Raw genomic sequence first — 16305 nt, forward strand, 5'->3', positions numbered from 1 at the left:
AATGTCACATTCCCTCTGTCCCTGTCTCTCTCACACAGACTCACATACACACAGAGCATTTTTAGTGGGTTTCTAGAGTGACTTCTGTCATGTGCACACCACCCCGCAGAGACACTACATTAAAACCAGGGGCTCTAACAGGTGTGGAGCTGAGGGGCTTCAGCTCAGCCTCTAGGGATCTCCCAGGTCCCCAGGCCCCACCTCCCTCTGCCACCTCCCAGGCAGGATTGTGCAGTGGTTCAAACAGGGCCTTTGGAATCTGGGAGTTCTGGCTTCGAATCCCAGCTCTCCTACTTACTGGACCTCAGAAGGCCTCCACACCCATGCTGTTACTGAGGCGTTCTGCTGGGCTTCCCATAGGCCTGAAGCTCTGTGGGGAAGGGGATGTCAGGACCAGACCTGTTCCAGGTTTTTCTTGTTTCTGCAAGATACCATAATGGCCAGCTATGGGATTTGCCTCAAATAGGTAGATGTGGCACCGAGAGTATTAGCCTAGACGTGGGTTTGCCATTCTGTGGCCCTTCGATTGTGTGTCCTGCTTAAGCCCAGTTCGTTCATTCGTTCATTCATTTGTTCATCTAATACTTTGTCCACCAAACATTCCTGAGCATCTAACATGTACCCTGGGGTTGTCCCCCAAGCCTCTCCTGGGGTCTCAGACCAAAGCCAGATTGGTGAGTTGAGGTAGGGATTGGAAGGGGTGCCAGGCTGGGTCCTGTAGGGGATGCAGGGTGCACAGCATGCAGTGTGCCTCCTGGGAGGACCCTCGCCCCCTTACATCTGTGCTGGGATGATGGATGGTCAAGAGGGACAGTCTGCCTTTGCCCAAACCCCCCGTGATGCTCCCTTTGTGAGCCCTTGTTACACCCACAGGGAAGCAGGAGAGCCCTCTCCGGAGGATCAGGATCCTTCCCCTGGGCTCCCCAAAGGCTTTGCTAAGAGGTGGGGGTTGTGCAGCTGTGTCGCAAAGGCAGCTGTGTGTCTAGGAAGGAGAGAAGCTGTGCTCAGAGCAGAGGTAATTGCTGGTTACCAGCGGACCTTCTTACTGAGGGGTCAGAACGTAAGCCGTGTCATGACGTAACCTCAGACACCGTGAAGCGTGCGATCCTCACGTTGTTCTTGGCTCAAGTGCTTCATCTGGCACGAATGCAAATCCATTTCTAACTGACTTGGTTTCGCTGATTGATCTCTTGATCCCAAGTTCAAATATATAAGCAGATCACAAATAGAAGCAGTTTTTTCATTAAATTTCTGCTGTTTGGCTGACCACAACCAGAAATCTACTTAAGGACATTCTAGCATAAAAAACAAAACAGAACAAAACCAACAACAACAACAACAACAAAAACGTGCCTAGGGTTGCCGTGGCTCAGTGTTTAGGTTTTAGAGCATGCAAAACTAGATAAATCTGCATCTGTCCTCTCCTCAATTTATATTTAAAAATATGTGTGTGTGTGTGTGGCCAAGTAAAATACCCCAAAGCAAACTATTTGGCTTCGCAGTAACTAAATGGCCAGTAGCTTCTGCGATCCCGAGGCTGGTTGGCCAACTTCGCTGGGCTGCGCCAGTCCTCCCCGTGACTGCCCAGCTGGTGCCCTGGGTTTCCAGTTGCACATGGATGACATGATGGAGAATAAATAATCACAGCTGCCACTGTCCCTCCTCCATCCTAAGGTTTTAGCGTGGGCTTCACTGGGAGTGATGGAATTTAGTGGGAGCCCTGTGGTTCGATAGAAGTGCGTTAGCCGAATTTCAGCCCTGCAAGCGTGGCGTCTTTCTTCACGTGGAGTTGTAGTGAACTCAGTGAGGGAGTGTTGTCCCTGCAGCATTGCAGACCCCACCTCTCCAGTGGCAGAGGGCATCCATTCGTTCCCCATGTCTTGTGCTGGCCGCCGAGGAGACTGTGACCTTACTGGGCAAGGATGGGGTCTCTGACATCCTGTGAGCCTCTGCAGTGTGAGAACACCCCCTCGTGATGGAAAGAGGCTCACTGAAGTGAGTCAAGCTGAAATTAATGGCAGCTAAAACACCGTGATTGGCTGGCACCTTGTTCTGGAGCAACGTGCGGTCTCAGGACGGTCTCCTGTCCTCAGGCCACCTCCATCCTTCCCCCGGGGAGTGGGTGCTCAGGCATTCAGGCTGTTCCCAGAATATTAGCACAGTCAGAGCCCTGGTAAGAAGGTAAAGCTACTTCTGTCAGCCTCCCCAAGGATGTGATGCCCTGCAAAGCCAAGTGTGTGCATTCGTTCAGTGCTCCATCGCCCACTCCTGTCGGGACCCCCAGGGACACGGAGCTCTCTTGTTACGTTGTGCCCAAGAGTCTTGCCACAACCCGTTACAGGTGCCTGCCAATAGTGAGAGGGGAGGGGTCCACAGGCACCTTTAAAAATGCCCTTGGGGGAGAAAAAGAAACAGAAGAATATTGGAGTTCCTAATTTCCTACTGGATCTTTCTTTCTTTTTTTTTTTTTAAGATTTTATTTATTTATTCATGAGAGACAGAGAGAGAGAGAGAGAGAGGCCGAGGGAGAAGCAGGCTCCCAAGGAGCAGAGAGCCCGATGCAGGACTCGATCCCAGGACCCTGAGATCATGACCTGAGCTGAAGGCAGATGCTTAACCATCTGAGCCACCCAGGTGCCCGCTACTGGATCTTTCACCATTTGCTTCCCATGAGGCTGCTTTTAGGTGAAGGTTCAGCATCTTTGTTTGACTTTTATGTTGATTCCACATTCCTTTCCTAATCAGCTGCAGTTTTCAGGAACGATTCTAGAATATGCATTTAGGTATCAATCTCTGATAGAGTGGTGTGCCCAGGTGATTGGCATGTTTGCTAAGACAAATTAACCCAAGGTTGCAGTGAGATGATCTCACCATGTAGATGGAGGACGTTGGTTTATCATCCCACTGGGGGCTGGCGTGGAGAAAGCAGGGCTTCCCTGGGCAGTGGCAGGTGCTGGGCCCTGGACGTGGGCGAGACCGTGAAGTGGTGTGGGTGAGGGTGGCATTTGCCTGGGACAGCCGTGTGAGCAACGGCCAGGAGATGACAGTTGGGACGGAAAGAAGCCATCATCGCCCAGGGTCCCCCTCCAGTCATACTGCTTTGGCAGGCTGTCGCATCTGAACATCTCTGTTAAAATACTCTGAGTGCCTTTCCCAAACACAACTGTCTTGTCACTGCTGAGGTGGTAATTTTTAACGAATAAAGAATTCAGTGAAGTTACTATATTGCATGTGAAATAACAATCTACAAGCTAACTACATGTGTAGAGAAATTAATTATTGCTAGTTTGTGAAGCTCATGAGCAATTGTGAGACATTGTACATCGTTCACAATATTTGAGATGAGACAGCAAAGCCTTCATCATCGTCGTTGGTTTTATGGGAATGCTTTCAGGAATGAAGAGTTACCACTTAGAGGTTTCCAGGGGTTCCTTCATTTGTTCTTTCAAAATAAGGGGGATGTTTTCTTCAATGGGGAAAATGTATCCATAAAGTCTAGCTATAGTTCATTCCTGTCTTATTTGTCCCCAGCTATGGAAACATGGTAAGTTTCCTCTTCTGTAATGGGTGGGTGAGTGGTCAGCGGGTTTGCTGATGATTAAATGACATCAAGAATGGCATTAGGATCAGTGAAAATGTGCCTTTGAGAAGCTTCCTTAGATCTGTGATTCTCTTGTCTTTACTGCAGTGGAGGACTTCATTCTTACGGAATAAGCTCTTCACTTTTTATTCATCTTCAAGAGGACAAGGTGCATAATTGGAATTATGCAAATTAGTGTGTGGTCCATAGGAGATTGAAATTGAAATGATCCCTTCACGGACTTACTGACACGCCAGCATTCTTACTGGTCCTTGCTGGTGGCCCAGGTAGAGTGCTACCCTGTCCTCAGGAGGATCCCTTGCCTGTGCTGATCCAGGGCCCTGCTCAGGAGGGGCGGCAGGAAGCCCCGTGTGGACCGGCACATCAGAGGTTGTGATTCGCTGGGGCTTTACATTTTTCTTGCGTATGTATGGGTTTTTTTTTTTTTTCTTTGATGAAATCAGTTTCAGCATGTAATCCAGAAATGTGCACACGGTTGTTTAGCAGTGTGTAATATAATAAAGCACTGAAATGAACTATAAAGGACCTTTTACTCTTAAACATAAAGGATTTTCTATATTCTTTGAAGACCAATTGCCTCTTTCTTACTATGTCAGCATCAGGGAGGAGGGCCAGCGGAACCCCCAGCGAGGATGCTTTGCTTAGCATTCTCTGTCCCTTCCTTTAATGAGCTCCTCCTTTGCTCAGGGAAACCTCTTCTCCAGATTCTGAGCCTCCCATAAAGGAGGTAGGTTCTGCCCCTGCCCAGCTGGGGATGGCATAACAATAGATATTTACTGGCCTACTTTGTGGAAGAGTAAAGTGAGACCTCATACCTACAGCTACCCACTTCTTTTTGTTTTCCTGTTTCCTAATCTAATAACTTGAGTTTCCAAGAGACCAGTCAGATTTGGGCAGAGGTTGAACTTAGAGTCAGATCGTCCACATTTTATGCTCTCTCTCTTCTAAAAGTTAGCGACTCATTTAACACATCATTCTTGTTCTTGAATGGAGAGCCTAAATCACAGGAGTAGGCTGAGGAGTCGGGCAGACCTGGGAGTGAATACAGACCCTCCGGCCCCCGAGCCCCTGCATCCCTGCAGACCCTGAGGGTTCTGTATGCTGCTCCCCAGGGTGCCTCCTTGGAGTCCCCAAAGCTGCATGGACACAAGAGATGAGTGGCATGCCACCAGGACAAGAGAGAAAGTGAAGTTAAATGTCACGTGGTCTCCGTTCTGTCCTAAAGAACAAGTTACCCACTTGTTCGGGGGAAAAACAAAATTGAGTGGATAAAGATCTATGTCCAATCACAATGTCAAATGCTTGCTAAACAGGATTTCTCTGAAGACTTTTAATTTTAGCTGGAGCAATCCTCAAACCAAGCCTGAGATGTTTGAAACAAAACTCCCATTCTGCTGTACTTGATACAGTACTTGGTAACCTGAACCAGATGTAGGGGCTGCTTAAACCCTTTTGCACCTAAAAACAGGCGGTCCTTTTGTCTTCTAGAAATATCCCTTTGTCATTTACCTGGCAAAATATATTTTCAGATGCTATTTCATGAGCTGGTTTTATTTCCCCTAATTAAAAGGAAGAGTAATGAGCTTTGCTGAAGAGGCTTTTTTTTGTTTTTGTTTTTCCTAATGAGTTGAGAACTAATGGCCTAAGAATACGAGCCTATCCATTATTCCGGGCCATCTAACCTCACCCAGTATTGGCAGTGAGGTCCCCTTCCTGGGCAGTCCACGAAGGCAGTCTCACCTCCCAGACTGGCCTACTCACTCAGAACCACCTGTGGGTCCTCCAGGAGCTTTCATTCTCTGTGGCTTGTCTTAGGGATGCGCGTGTCTCGGGGATGTGCCCTGTCTCGGGGATGTGCCCTGTCTTGGGGATGCGCCCTGTCTCGGGGATGCGCCAAGAAGCAGGCAAGGTCTCAGGAGGTCCTTCATGAACTCAGAGAAGAAGTCCCAATGTACTTCCAGAACCATCTTTTCATACTGCTCACATGGAGGAAAAGCAAAATCAAGAACCCAAAGAGCCCCCCTTAATCTCCTCTGTCTACTTGGCCAACAGCTTTCTTGGGTGAAGGCATTCCATCCAGGCCGGGAGGGCCGAGCCTGCAGTGACCTGAGGAGAAGGAGCTCCCCTGTGCGGGGCTCACGGCAAGGTTGCAGGCAGGCAAGGGCAGCCAGGGAGGGCGGTCTGTTTGGAAAGGACTGATTCCAGCGCTCTGCTCGGAAGGCCCATTGAGACCTCCTAAGATAGACTGTCTGTGCTTAGTTTATCTCATTACTGCGTTGGGCCCAGTGATTTAAGTATAACGTATAAGTTATATGTTAAGTATAAGTATAAGATCAGCTCCATCCAACTTGTGAAAATAATTTCCATCTCCTCATCTCTTTTAAGAAACACTGTCGCTTGCTGCTTGCATAGGAAGAGAAAGTGCCAAACAAAAACCAAAAATGCTGTTTTCTGGAAAGTCATTTCATTCCCTGTGCCTGGTTTCCCAACTGAGGAGGGAACTCGATCTGGGCATTCTCTGAATTGTCCCTGTGTGAGTGTGGTGGCCCCGGATTCTGTGTGGCTGGTACCCGGTGGTCCCAGGGCCTGGGGCTGAGCTAGCTGCGGTTCCATGGGAGACACACCGTGAGTGAGGAAGTAGAGACGTTCGTGGGGCAAAGATGCGCCGCTGAGCTCCTCAGCACCCTCAGCTCCTGTTGTCCTGCTGTGGCCGGCAGCTGCCTGAGGAGCCCCACGCTGACGTGTGAATCCCGGCCCCCTTCTCCTATGAAGGCCTGTCCCCCCAGGTCTCCCCTGCCCCTGTGGGCTGAGAGCAGCGCCGTCTCCAGGGCCCTGGATGTCCGTTCCCCCTGGACCTGCTGCAGGGAATCTGGGGGCTCCGTGCCTCCCCAGCTCCCCCGGCCTCATGGGTAGGCCCCTGCCCTGGGGCATGCTGTGTATTCCCCAGGGACCTCAGCCATCTCTGGACACACCTGGCCTGTGTCTGTGGGGGCCCGGGGGACAAGGGTGTTTGCAGAGGGAGGCCAAACACTGTGTCCTTGGCTCCTTTCCAGTGGTCACCCCACAACCCGATACTTCGGGTACAGCTGCACAATTCTGTGTGCTCAGAATTCAGTCTCCTGAACCCTGAGGGTTCCGTGTGTCCCAGGGAACCCCGACCAGACTCCGCGTGTGTGAATAGTGGGTGGCTCTGTGGTCTCACCCCTAGAGAGCCTGGGGTGTGCCTCAGTCTACAGAAGGAGCCAGTGTTCTCTGCCCTGACAGCCTGGGCATGAAGGGCAGGCACCTCACTGTTGCTGACCTCCGTGTCCTCGTCTGTCAAGGCTGAGGTGGTACCTGACTCTCTGGGTGGCTGTCTGAGGAGAGGGTCAGACGAGGGGACTCGAGGGCATCATGGGGGTGTAGGTCCCTGGTAGGTGACGGTCAGCCAGACCAGGGACAGGACACCACCCAGCATGTCCTTGTCATTTCTTTCTGTGTGGGTTTTTTTTTTTTTTCCCGTTTTCTCTCCTAACATTTCTCTGCCCGTCTCCTTTTAATGACGTTTGGTGGTTTCACATTTAGAGGTTTGCAAATTACCTTTGCTCAAAAGCAATTAAGTTCCAGCCTTCCCCAGCTCAGATAAAAAGCACGGCCTTTGCGTCTTTTTTAACAAGCGGAACCTTCTCCAAAATGTCAGGATCACTGTGGATGCATCTGGAACATGCTGAGGCTGCAAGTTGGACTGCTTAAGGGGCTTTTATTATTATTATTTAAACCTTTCATCCATGTAAGTGTATTCACACCTGAAGCTCAGAAAAGGTCTAGATTTGTTTCTCCTTTACTGTGAAAACACATCTTTGTTCTTTGAGCTTTTATTCTACCCCAGTGCATAACAAAATAATGGTCTCGCTCGGTGAGTAATGTGGCCCTGATTTATGGGAAACAGGCACAGTGTACATTAGGTGCCAGACAGGTGGGTAGGGAAGGCCCCCAAGGCCCATGGTGGTCCCTGGTCCCTCGAGGACTTACCGGGAGCCAACGGGATAGAAGGGGGTGGGGGGCTTAGCTAGGCACCAGGCCATTATTTCAGAAAACTGGCGCTGTCCTTCCCAGTCTGTTTCCGGAGCCAGCGGCCTGATGAGGCTCGCCTACCTGCGTGTGCCTGCCGGGACTGTCTCTTAAGCACGGTCTGTTCTCGGCTGCCGGCTGGGTGGAGGGATCCCCTGTGCCCAAGATTCACCCCTCGCACACCTGAACCCTGCAGGTGAGTCAAGGAGAAATCTGACCTGTGGGTGCAAAGTAGGGCTTGTCTGTCTTCTGGGAACATTTGGGTCCCGTTTGTCATCATCCCAGTTGAAGTGGACTGACTCCCTGTTCTTGAGATTTGTCAGTAAACAAAAGGATTTGGCTCAGTTCTGGCCTTTGCTTTGCTTCCTAACCCAAAAGGTGGGGGGAGCGCCTGTGCCTAATTGTGGTCACCCCGGAAAGCGGGCAGTGGGGGCATTGGGGAGGGTATAGTGGCCTTTCGATATCTGCACTCCCCTCATTTCTTGGTGCACCAAGGGCCTTGAAGAGTCTATAAAGCAGCCAGCGATCACCAGAAAGGGGCAATGGTTGGTCTTTCTCTTTTGGCTCGCCCTTCACTGGAAAGGCCTGGAAAAGTTGGAACAAAGAGAGACCCCAGTCAGGACCAGAGACACCACCCCTGCTAGTTAGGCAGACCTGGCTGCTAAGGGGCTGTGCTTTTGGCAGAAACAAAGAGGCCAAGAGGCATGGTGTGCAGGAATGTGTCGGAGCAGTCAGCAGCCTTGGAGCCGTTCCAACTCACTGGGGAGCTGGGGAGCTTCCCTCTGCTCTGGAGACCAGAAGCAGCGACGATGTGAATCCTTGGATTCCTAAGGAATGCTGAGCTTCACCAGCCTGTCACATACGTTATCCTCAGAACCTTCCAGAAAGGAGCGGTGGACATTCTTAGCCACTTTTTCAGGCTCAGCAGCGGAGTGAGGAGCTGTCCCCACCTGCAGGTAGGTAAGGGATCTCGTCTCCCTGTGCCTCCCTCCTGTCTCCCTGATGTAAGGTAACCTCTCTTCTGGGCTGCACACAGGCAGCCATGCCCGGGGATTTGAGCACCGCCTGCCCAGGCTGGGAGTGGTGCACTGTCTTCTTTCTCCAGCTGCCTCGGAAGGTCACTGTGACCCACATTCCCAGGAAGGATTTGGGGGGAGGGCAGGGCACACAATGAGCTCGGCTCTGCATCTGTCCCCACATGTGGACAGGGTTCAGAGGGCTGCCGGCCACTGCCCGGCTAGAGGAAGCTCACCCCCAGTGCCCAGTGGAAGGGGTGGCCGGCCGGTCCTGCTCCTGGGGCCCCGTCTCCCACCACGGCGAAGGGGCCTGCTGGAACACCAGAGCCAGAAAGGCAGGCTTCTGGCACCTTCCTTCATAGAGCAGCAAACCCAGGCCAGGAGTGGGGATCTGCTCCAGGAAGAAGCCCTCCCCCGGGAGGCCTGGAGACCCTGCCGCCGTCAAGTCCATCCTGCCCATGCGTGGATCACCCTCCCTGTGCTCCCTGCCTGCTGCGGCTGCTCGTCTAATGCCCTTTGCGCTCCATTTCCCCTCCGGCAGGCTCCCCTCCCGCCCTCCTCACAATTGCCCCCTGGGCTTCCACTCCTTTTCCCCTTTTGGCCTAAAAGCCCCGCCGTCCTGTGGTTACTTACCCTGCAGCCCTGTTGATGGCAAATTGTCGAGGCAGAAAGAAGACCCTGGGCGTTTCCATCCATGACTCTTGGGCTCCTCACGCTGAGCCCGGCCAGGGTCTGTGTGATGGCTGATTCGAATGGTTGCGGGACGCTCGTACTGAAGCCGCCTGGTGACTTGGTGTCTGAGCCAGAGAGAGCAGCCCTGAGGATTCCTGGGACCCACTTCAGCTGCTGGTTCTTGGAGACTTACTCAGGGGCAGAACTGTGTGGTTCCCCAAGCGCTACCTTTTCCTAGTACACGGTGGGGCCATGATACCCGGGCTGTCACTGTCCACCATCATTGAGCACCTGCTGTGAGCCAAGCCCAGTGTGGGCACCCACACCAAAGTCAAGACGTCGCTGGGCCCACGGGGCGTCTGGAAGCAGGCAGCACAACTGTCCGCTCAGCGTGAGCGCTGACCGCCCTACATCACGGTCCCTGGAGATGAGATGGACCTCGACGTGCCCCATTCCAGGGGAGATGCCCAGAGCTGCCGGGCGCACTTCCCTCTGGGGGGAGTACTATTAAGGCCTGTGTGTCTCCTTTCTGGAAAATGCCAGATCCCAACAGAAGCTCTAGTCTATTTCTGAATACAGAAAACTGTGTTGAATCACACACATGTTCCAGTGGAATCACGAGCCGTTTCAACAGAGGATGAGGAAGAGACCGTGTGTGTCCGGTTGGGGCTGCGTTTGGATTCTGAGCATGAGCTCCTCTGAGGTCCCTCCAACATGGGGGCTGGGGCTTTCAGGGTTGCTGGCCTTCAGCCACCTGCATTCCTTGGTGGCCCCGGGGCATCTGCCCAGCCACAAGATCTGTCACAGCTGTTTCTGAAACTGATCTTCCGCCAAGGGGAGGGCGCTTCTCTCCCCAACACCCCCCAGAGGAGGACCGAACAGACATAGGTGCAGACATTCTCCACTGACCACAGAGTGGGCTCAGTCATGGAAACAACAGGGGCTCATGCACAGCTCTGGCTGCTTCCAGAAGGAAGTGATGGGGGAGCAGGCCTGCTCAGTGAGAGCTGGCAGTCTCTGTGCCGAGCTCAGAGGTCCCTGGCGATGGCCGTGGGGCCAGCCCAGTCTGAGGAGCGACTCGCGTTTGCTATCACTGGGTCCTCCTGTTTTACTCATCGGGAACCAAGGTCAGAGAGGTGATGTGTTCTGGCAAAGGCTCTCATTGGGTCAGGGAGAGGAGAGAAGGAGGGAAGAGAGGAGGACAGAGACAGAGACAGCAAGACAGGGAGCCCAGCTGGGTCTTCAGCCACAGTGGCCCGGCTCTTTGAAACCTGACGTGGGTTGACGAGATGAAGAGAAATCTGCCGTGATAGCCCCTGATGACCTATTCCTTCAAGAAGGGTTCATTGAGCGTCTCTGCTCTGCCAGATGGACGGGCCTGAGAGCTGCTCCCACCCTCAGAACCCCCAGGGCCTGGCTAATTCTGCCCAGTGTTGTTAGCTTCTGCTTCAGAGCAATCCTGCTGGAAAGCTTCTCCCCCACCCCCACCCCATCCTTAAACACTGCCATCATCAGTCAGTCCTGCCAGGAGACACTCTGGGTCTCCCGGATCCTGTGCAGGCTCTGGGGCTTCCTGGAGGCGCCGTGTTCCCCCACAGCCCCACAGCTCATGCTGCCCTTGCCTTCTCCTCCTCCTCCTCCTCCTCCCCTGCTGGACTGGTCGGCTCCTCCCTTGAGAAGAGACCTCTTCACCCTGGGCAGCCTTCCGACCCCTCTGGACTGGGTAGTCCTGCCTCCAGCACGAGCAGGTGTGAGCCTCCTGAGGGATCGGTTGTACAGTGATTAATTGTTTTATCTCTCTGGCCGGAAGGCAAGCTCTGGGGGAACAAGGGCGGTGCTTGTCTTGTTCAGGTATCTCTTGGCAAACAGTCAAGTCTCATAAATATTGCTGAATGAATGAATGAGCAAATAAACCAGCAGATACTTGTAAGTCAACAGTTCCACTCGTTTCTTTGAAATCAAAAGTCTGCTGTATACCCAGCTACGAAAGTCTAGTCCCCCTGCATCACCAAGGTGGGTGGAGGCAGCGTGGCCTGGGGCTCACCCAGAGAGGTGGGCTGCCCAGCCTCTGGAGTCGGCCAACCTCTCCCCCGTCGACCACACTGCTGAGTGGAGGGTCAGTGGAGGGGGTGAGCCTCTGTGCCGGGCGCCTCTTCCTGGGGAGAGGTGGGGAGAGGGCCGTGCATTTCCAACATTTATTGTTACCTTTCACCCCACTACTTCCGGGTCCAAAGGGCAGACGGATGGGGCATTGTCATGTTTTCCTGCTCAGGAGCTTTGGGCAGGGGATCCGCCTCCATATGGACCTTCCTGAGGGGTCATTCTGGTGGTCCTCTGATAAAACGCATCTCTTCTGAGTGATGGGTTCCTCCCCTTTGGGGAACGTGGAGGAGCCGTGGGTGTGATTCTGTCAGATGGGTGGGGGGGGGGTGCCAAGCCATCCGTCAGATGTGAGCATGGCTGTGCTCACTCCCTGGTTCAGCTGTGAACCTTCAGAAGAGGTAACATAGGGTGAGCCCCAAGATGTATTTTGGTGAGAGAAGGAAGAGCAGGAGCTCTTCCTGATGACACTGGCCTCAGAGAATGGCAGTCCCGGAGGCCCGGGCTCCATTCCCAATGCCCCATCATGTTCTGTCCACGTGCCTTCCACATTCCCTCCAGGGGCCCATTATTTACCTCTTTCTCTGTGATGGTCCCGGGTTTTTTTGCTTCTTGTCCCTGCATCCTGTCCATTGTCACATTTCTTCCATAGTTTTCATCTCATTGTAATTAAAAATGAAAATTTTAGTTATGAAAAGTTGCATTGAAGGAGTCCAGGAAGGGCTTGGTGGCCTGTCCCCTTGGCTCTCTCAGCTTCTCCATGGTCTCATCTTAGGGCAAGAGACACATGGGCAGGGATTGCCTCTGTTTAGGGGCGGTCACATCTGAAAGAGGAACCGCTATGCTCTTCACTCTTTCGCCGCACGTCTGTAGCTCAGCGGGGGCAACACTTCCCTTTCAAGGACACTCCGTGGTTAGAAAAGAAGCCATGCAGGAGTGCCTGGGTGGCTTAGTCAGTCAAGCGCAGGCTCTGGATTTCGGCTCAGGTCATGATCTCGGGATTCTGAGATCGAGCTTTCCAGGAGCCCCGCGAAGCATGACCATTCATTTAGATCAAAAGACTGTTCGTAGTGAGTCCTGCTCATTATCAAGTCCAGGTCTCATTGTGCATTTACAGAAGGTGAGGTTCATAGCTGTTAGTGCTCCCAATAGCAGATGAAGTTCACCAGCCATCCAGTGATGCCAGCAGCAGATCGTGTCCTTTTCAAACAGCGATGTTTCCAACAGAAAATGAGATCATTCCAATAGTGGTTCTGCTGTTTTTCACCCATTTCACGGAATCCAGCTACAACTGGGAGGCTCCTTCCGTGAAAGGTGAGCGCCTGGCGTGATTGCTAATGTCACTGGAAATGCAATGAAAGAATTCTGCACCGATGATATAGTTATTTGTGCGATAATATAAATATATACGTGTTGGTGGAGCTCAGCATTTGTGGTAAATGTATCACACGTAGAATGGATTGTGACCCACAGATAATTTTTAATTGTGCCCACGCACCAACTAAATATTCTGTCAGTTAAAATAGAAGCTATGGATGTCAGATTTTACCAACAGTTTCACATAGTGAGTAACTGAACTACAAATTTATGTAATGAAGCTGATGTTGAGTTTTTAAAAATACTTCAGCTGGGGAGCATGCATGTTCTCTTCCCTGCTCGTCAGATTTCAGAAACGTTTGGGCCTTCAGAAAACTTGCTCTGTAAATCAACCTAAGTGTCCTACAAAGATGGTGGACTTTTCTGTAAACAAGGCCCTAAGTGTTGGTTGCATTTTGTTCTAAATTAGTTGGAAATATTTCGTAAAAGTATTCAACTAACAAAGCAGCAAAAACTACAGCCACATACACGAAAAAAAGAAAGAAAAAACTCCCCGTGTTTTAAACTATTATTGAGCTATGACTATTGAAAACATAGGTTGTGAACAGGAAGACATTAAAATCTTTTCCTATGAAAGCAAGGAAGGAATAAAGCAAATGAAATGATGAGAGCTCACAAGATGCTCATTTGGAAAACTCTGAAGACGATTTTGTGAAAATTTTTAAATATTAAGGATATTGAAAAATATATTAAAAGTGAAACATATTAAGAATAGACAAGGCTAAGATATTAATCGAAGCAGGTGAATATGGACTGGGAATAGGTATTCTGTTCATGTTCTCATTTTATTTTCATATAACCAATTTAAAAAGGGTTTTTTATTAAAAAATATTGCTGTAATGTGCACTGGTAGTTTTGTTTTCTAGGGAGGTTTTTTTTTTTTAATTTTTAAAAATAGTTTTCAAATAAAGCTACTTAGTGGGTTCCCATTTTAGTAAAACCAAATGCTGACCAATAATGAAGTACTGTAGGAAAGCATATGACTTGAACTGTTTCAGCCTCTCGTTTGCACTCAAGAGTCCTGTTTTGGATAAGAAATTACACATGGCTTATCCCGGCAGCTCTCTTCAAAGCTGGACCGAATCTCTATCTCTGCTCCTTTGTGGAGGAGCTGAGTCTGTTTTGTAATTGAGAGCGGAAGAACCAGGCCTTTCAACCACACATGATGGATTTGACCTGCAGGGGGCAGTCTGGTGCAATCTGCTCAGGGACACCCAGTGCACCTTTCCATCCCTTGGGACAGGAGGGGTCAGCCGGGCGGCCCCTCCTCAAAGGCACTGGCTCAGGATCGGCCTCCTTCAGCTTGGCACCACCACCTCACCTCTGCCCCTCTGCACACCCCCAGAGTGAACTCACCCACACGCTGAACGTTCAGCACCCACTCCTGTCCAGCCAATCCCTAGGCCCTGAACACAATTCCTGTTGGCACGCTCCACTAGAATGCTCCAGAACCCTGAGAGGCAACAGGCCATCTCCGAGGACAGCAGGACATTTCTCATAGGATTGCCACGAGGGATGGGGAGGTAGCTTACTTCAGCGCCTCAGATGGTTTATCACACTTCATAAGAGCTCAGTAAATGCGAGCTTATATTATTGCTTTATACGAAGCCCCAAACATCTTTATCCCCAGACTGGGGACCCCATTCTCCCGGGGTCAGCTGATGAGTGATGCCCCGTCCCACTCCATCTCCCAAGATGGAAATCCCAGTACCTTTGATGGCCTACTCCTCACCACATCCAGCTGAATACCATTCACACGGATTCTGCCTTTGAAACCCCTTTCGAATCCCTCCCTCCTTGCCGTTCCCGTTGTCCTGGCTTAGTCTAGACATCCTCTGCTGCGGAGGCCGGCGTGTGTCAGATTCTATGTGCATGGGAAGCACGTAGCATTCTTGTGAAAATGTGGGAGGTCCGATGCTACCTGAGATGCAGCGTCCCTAGCAAGCTCCCAGGGGATGGATGCCCGTGCCCCCCACCACTGCGGGGCGGCACAGACTGACGCCATCTCTTATGGCTCCCGACCGGCTTCTAGCACTCCCTCTGGAAACTCCAGTGGCAGCTCGTTGCTCACAGCCAAGGTCGTCAGCTGCGGTCTGTACAAAGCCCGTCACTCCCCATATATTTGGATGTCATGCATCTGGAGTTGGGCCCAGGAATTGGCATCTTTTTATCATGCCCTCAAGTGGTTCTAATAAGATAGGTTGTTGATGGAAAAGGAGACTGTAACACCAAACTAAACTCTTGAACACGACATTCAGGGGCCTTCTGGACGTGGTCCTGGGTGGAGCGAATCATCGCTTTGTCACCTTCCTTGCTTGGCACTGTGGCCACACATCTCCAGAACAGTGGGGTCGTGGTGGGGGGGGGGGCGCTGTTTATCCACGCGTCTTTCTAGCTCCATGAAGCTGCATAAGGGCAGGACTGGACCAGCTCCAGGACCTAGCTTGCCCAACAGAGAGTATTAAAAAGGCATCAGATGGAGCAAAAAGGCAATTCTAATCAAACTGATAGCTGGCTGACTTTCGATAGGAGTAAAAATAAAGGCTGCTTTGTTGGAAACTATTTTAATAATCTCAGTTCTGAGATCCAACATGTTTTATGCCCACAGTACTTAACATTTGGTAGATTCAGTACAAATCCTTAACATTCACTATGGATTTAACTACTGTTTCAGGCATTATTTTTGTGCAGATTCGTGTATGTGCTTATTGGTAGCTTGCACAAATCCTTTGAGGGTGAATAGCCAGGGACAGGAAAGTTGTCATGGGCCTGGAAATATAAATGCTGCAATCAAGGGACTCACGGGGTTTGAATTCTGCAAAGTTTAGTGCCCTCTTCTGGTCATAGCGGGCAAATCACCTGCCGCTCCAGGGGACGCTGCCGATCCACCCCATGGTGTCTGATGTGTGATGAGATGGCCTTTGACTGGCTCAGAAGTGTCCGCTTTCTCTTAGATGATTGAACATTTGGTGGGGAAGGCTTTGAATGAATGCATGTAACAAGAAAAATGCTTCAACTAGAAAGTCTGCATCTCTGAGTTGTATTAAACTAGTGGATACTTTCTAATCAATTACTCTGAAGCTTATTCAATTATGTAAAAGCTTTGTTCAAGAACAGATTCTGTTTAATGCAGCCTATGCAGAGCTGCTCATCGGGCTTGAGGGCTTTTGTCTCTGGCAGTCCTGGGTTCGAACTGTGACTCCTCCATCTCGTCTGACCCGATGTTGGGTCAGTTCCTTATCCTCATGGGGCCTCAGTTTCTCAGTCCTGGAGGGTTATTGTGAGGACAGTGCCCATACGAAGGGCCTAGTGATGGTAGGTGCTCCCAGGACACAAGCTAGTGTGTGTGTGTGGGGGGGGGTGCTCACTTTAAAAGTCTAAAATGTATCTGGGAAAGAAACAAGAGGAAAGGGGTGAAAGTATTGATTGTGGCTGTCATCATTGTCCCGGGATAATTGCAGGCTCAGAATGGTTCCATTTCAGCAGTGG

This window comes from Neomonachus schauinslandi, chromosome 6, assembly GCF_002201575.2.
Source record: "Neomonachus schauinslandi chromosome 6, ASM220157v2, whole genome shotgun sequence".
Classification (NCBI taxonomy): Eukaryota; Metazoa; Chordata; class Mammalia; order Carnivora; family Phocidae; genus Neomonachus; species Neomonachus schauinslandi.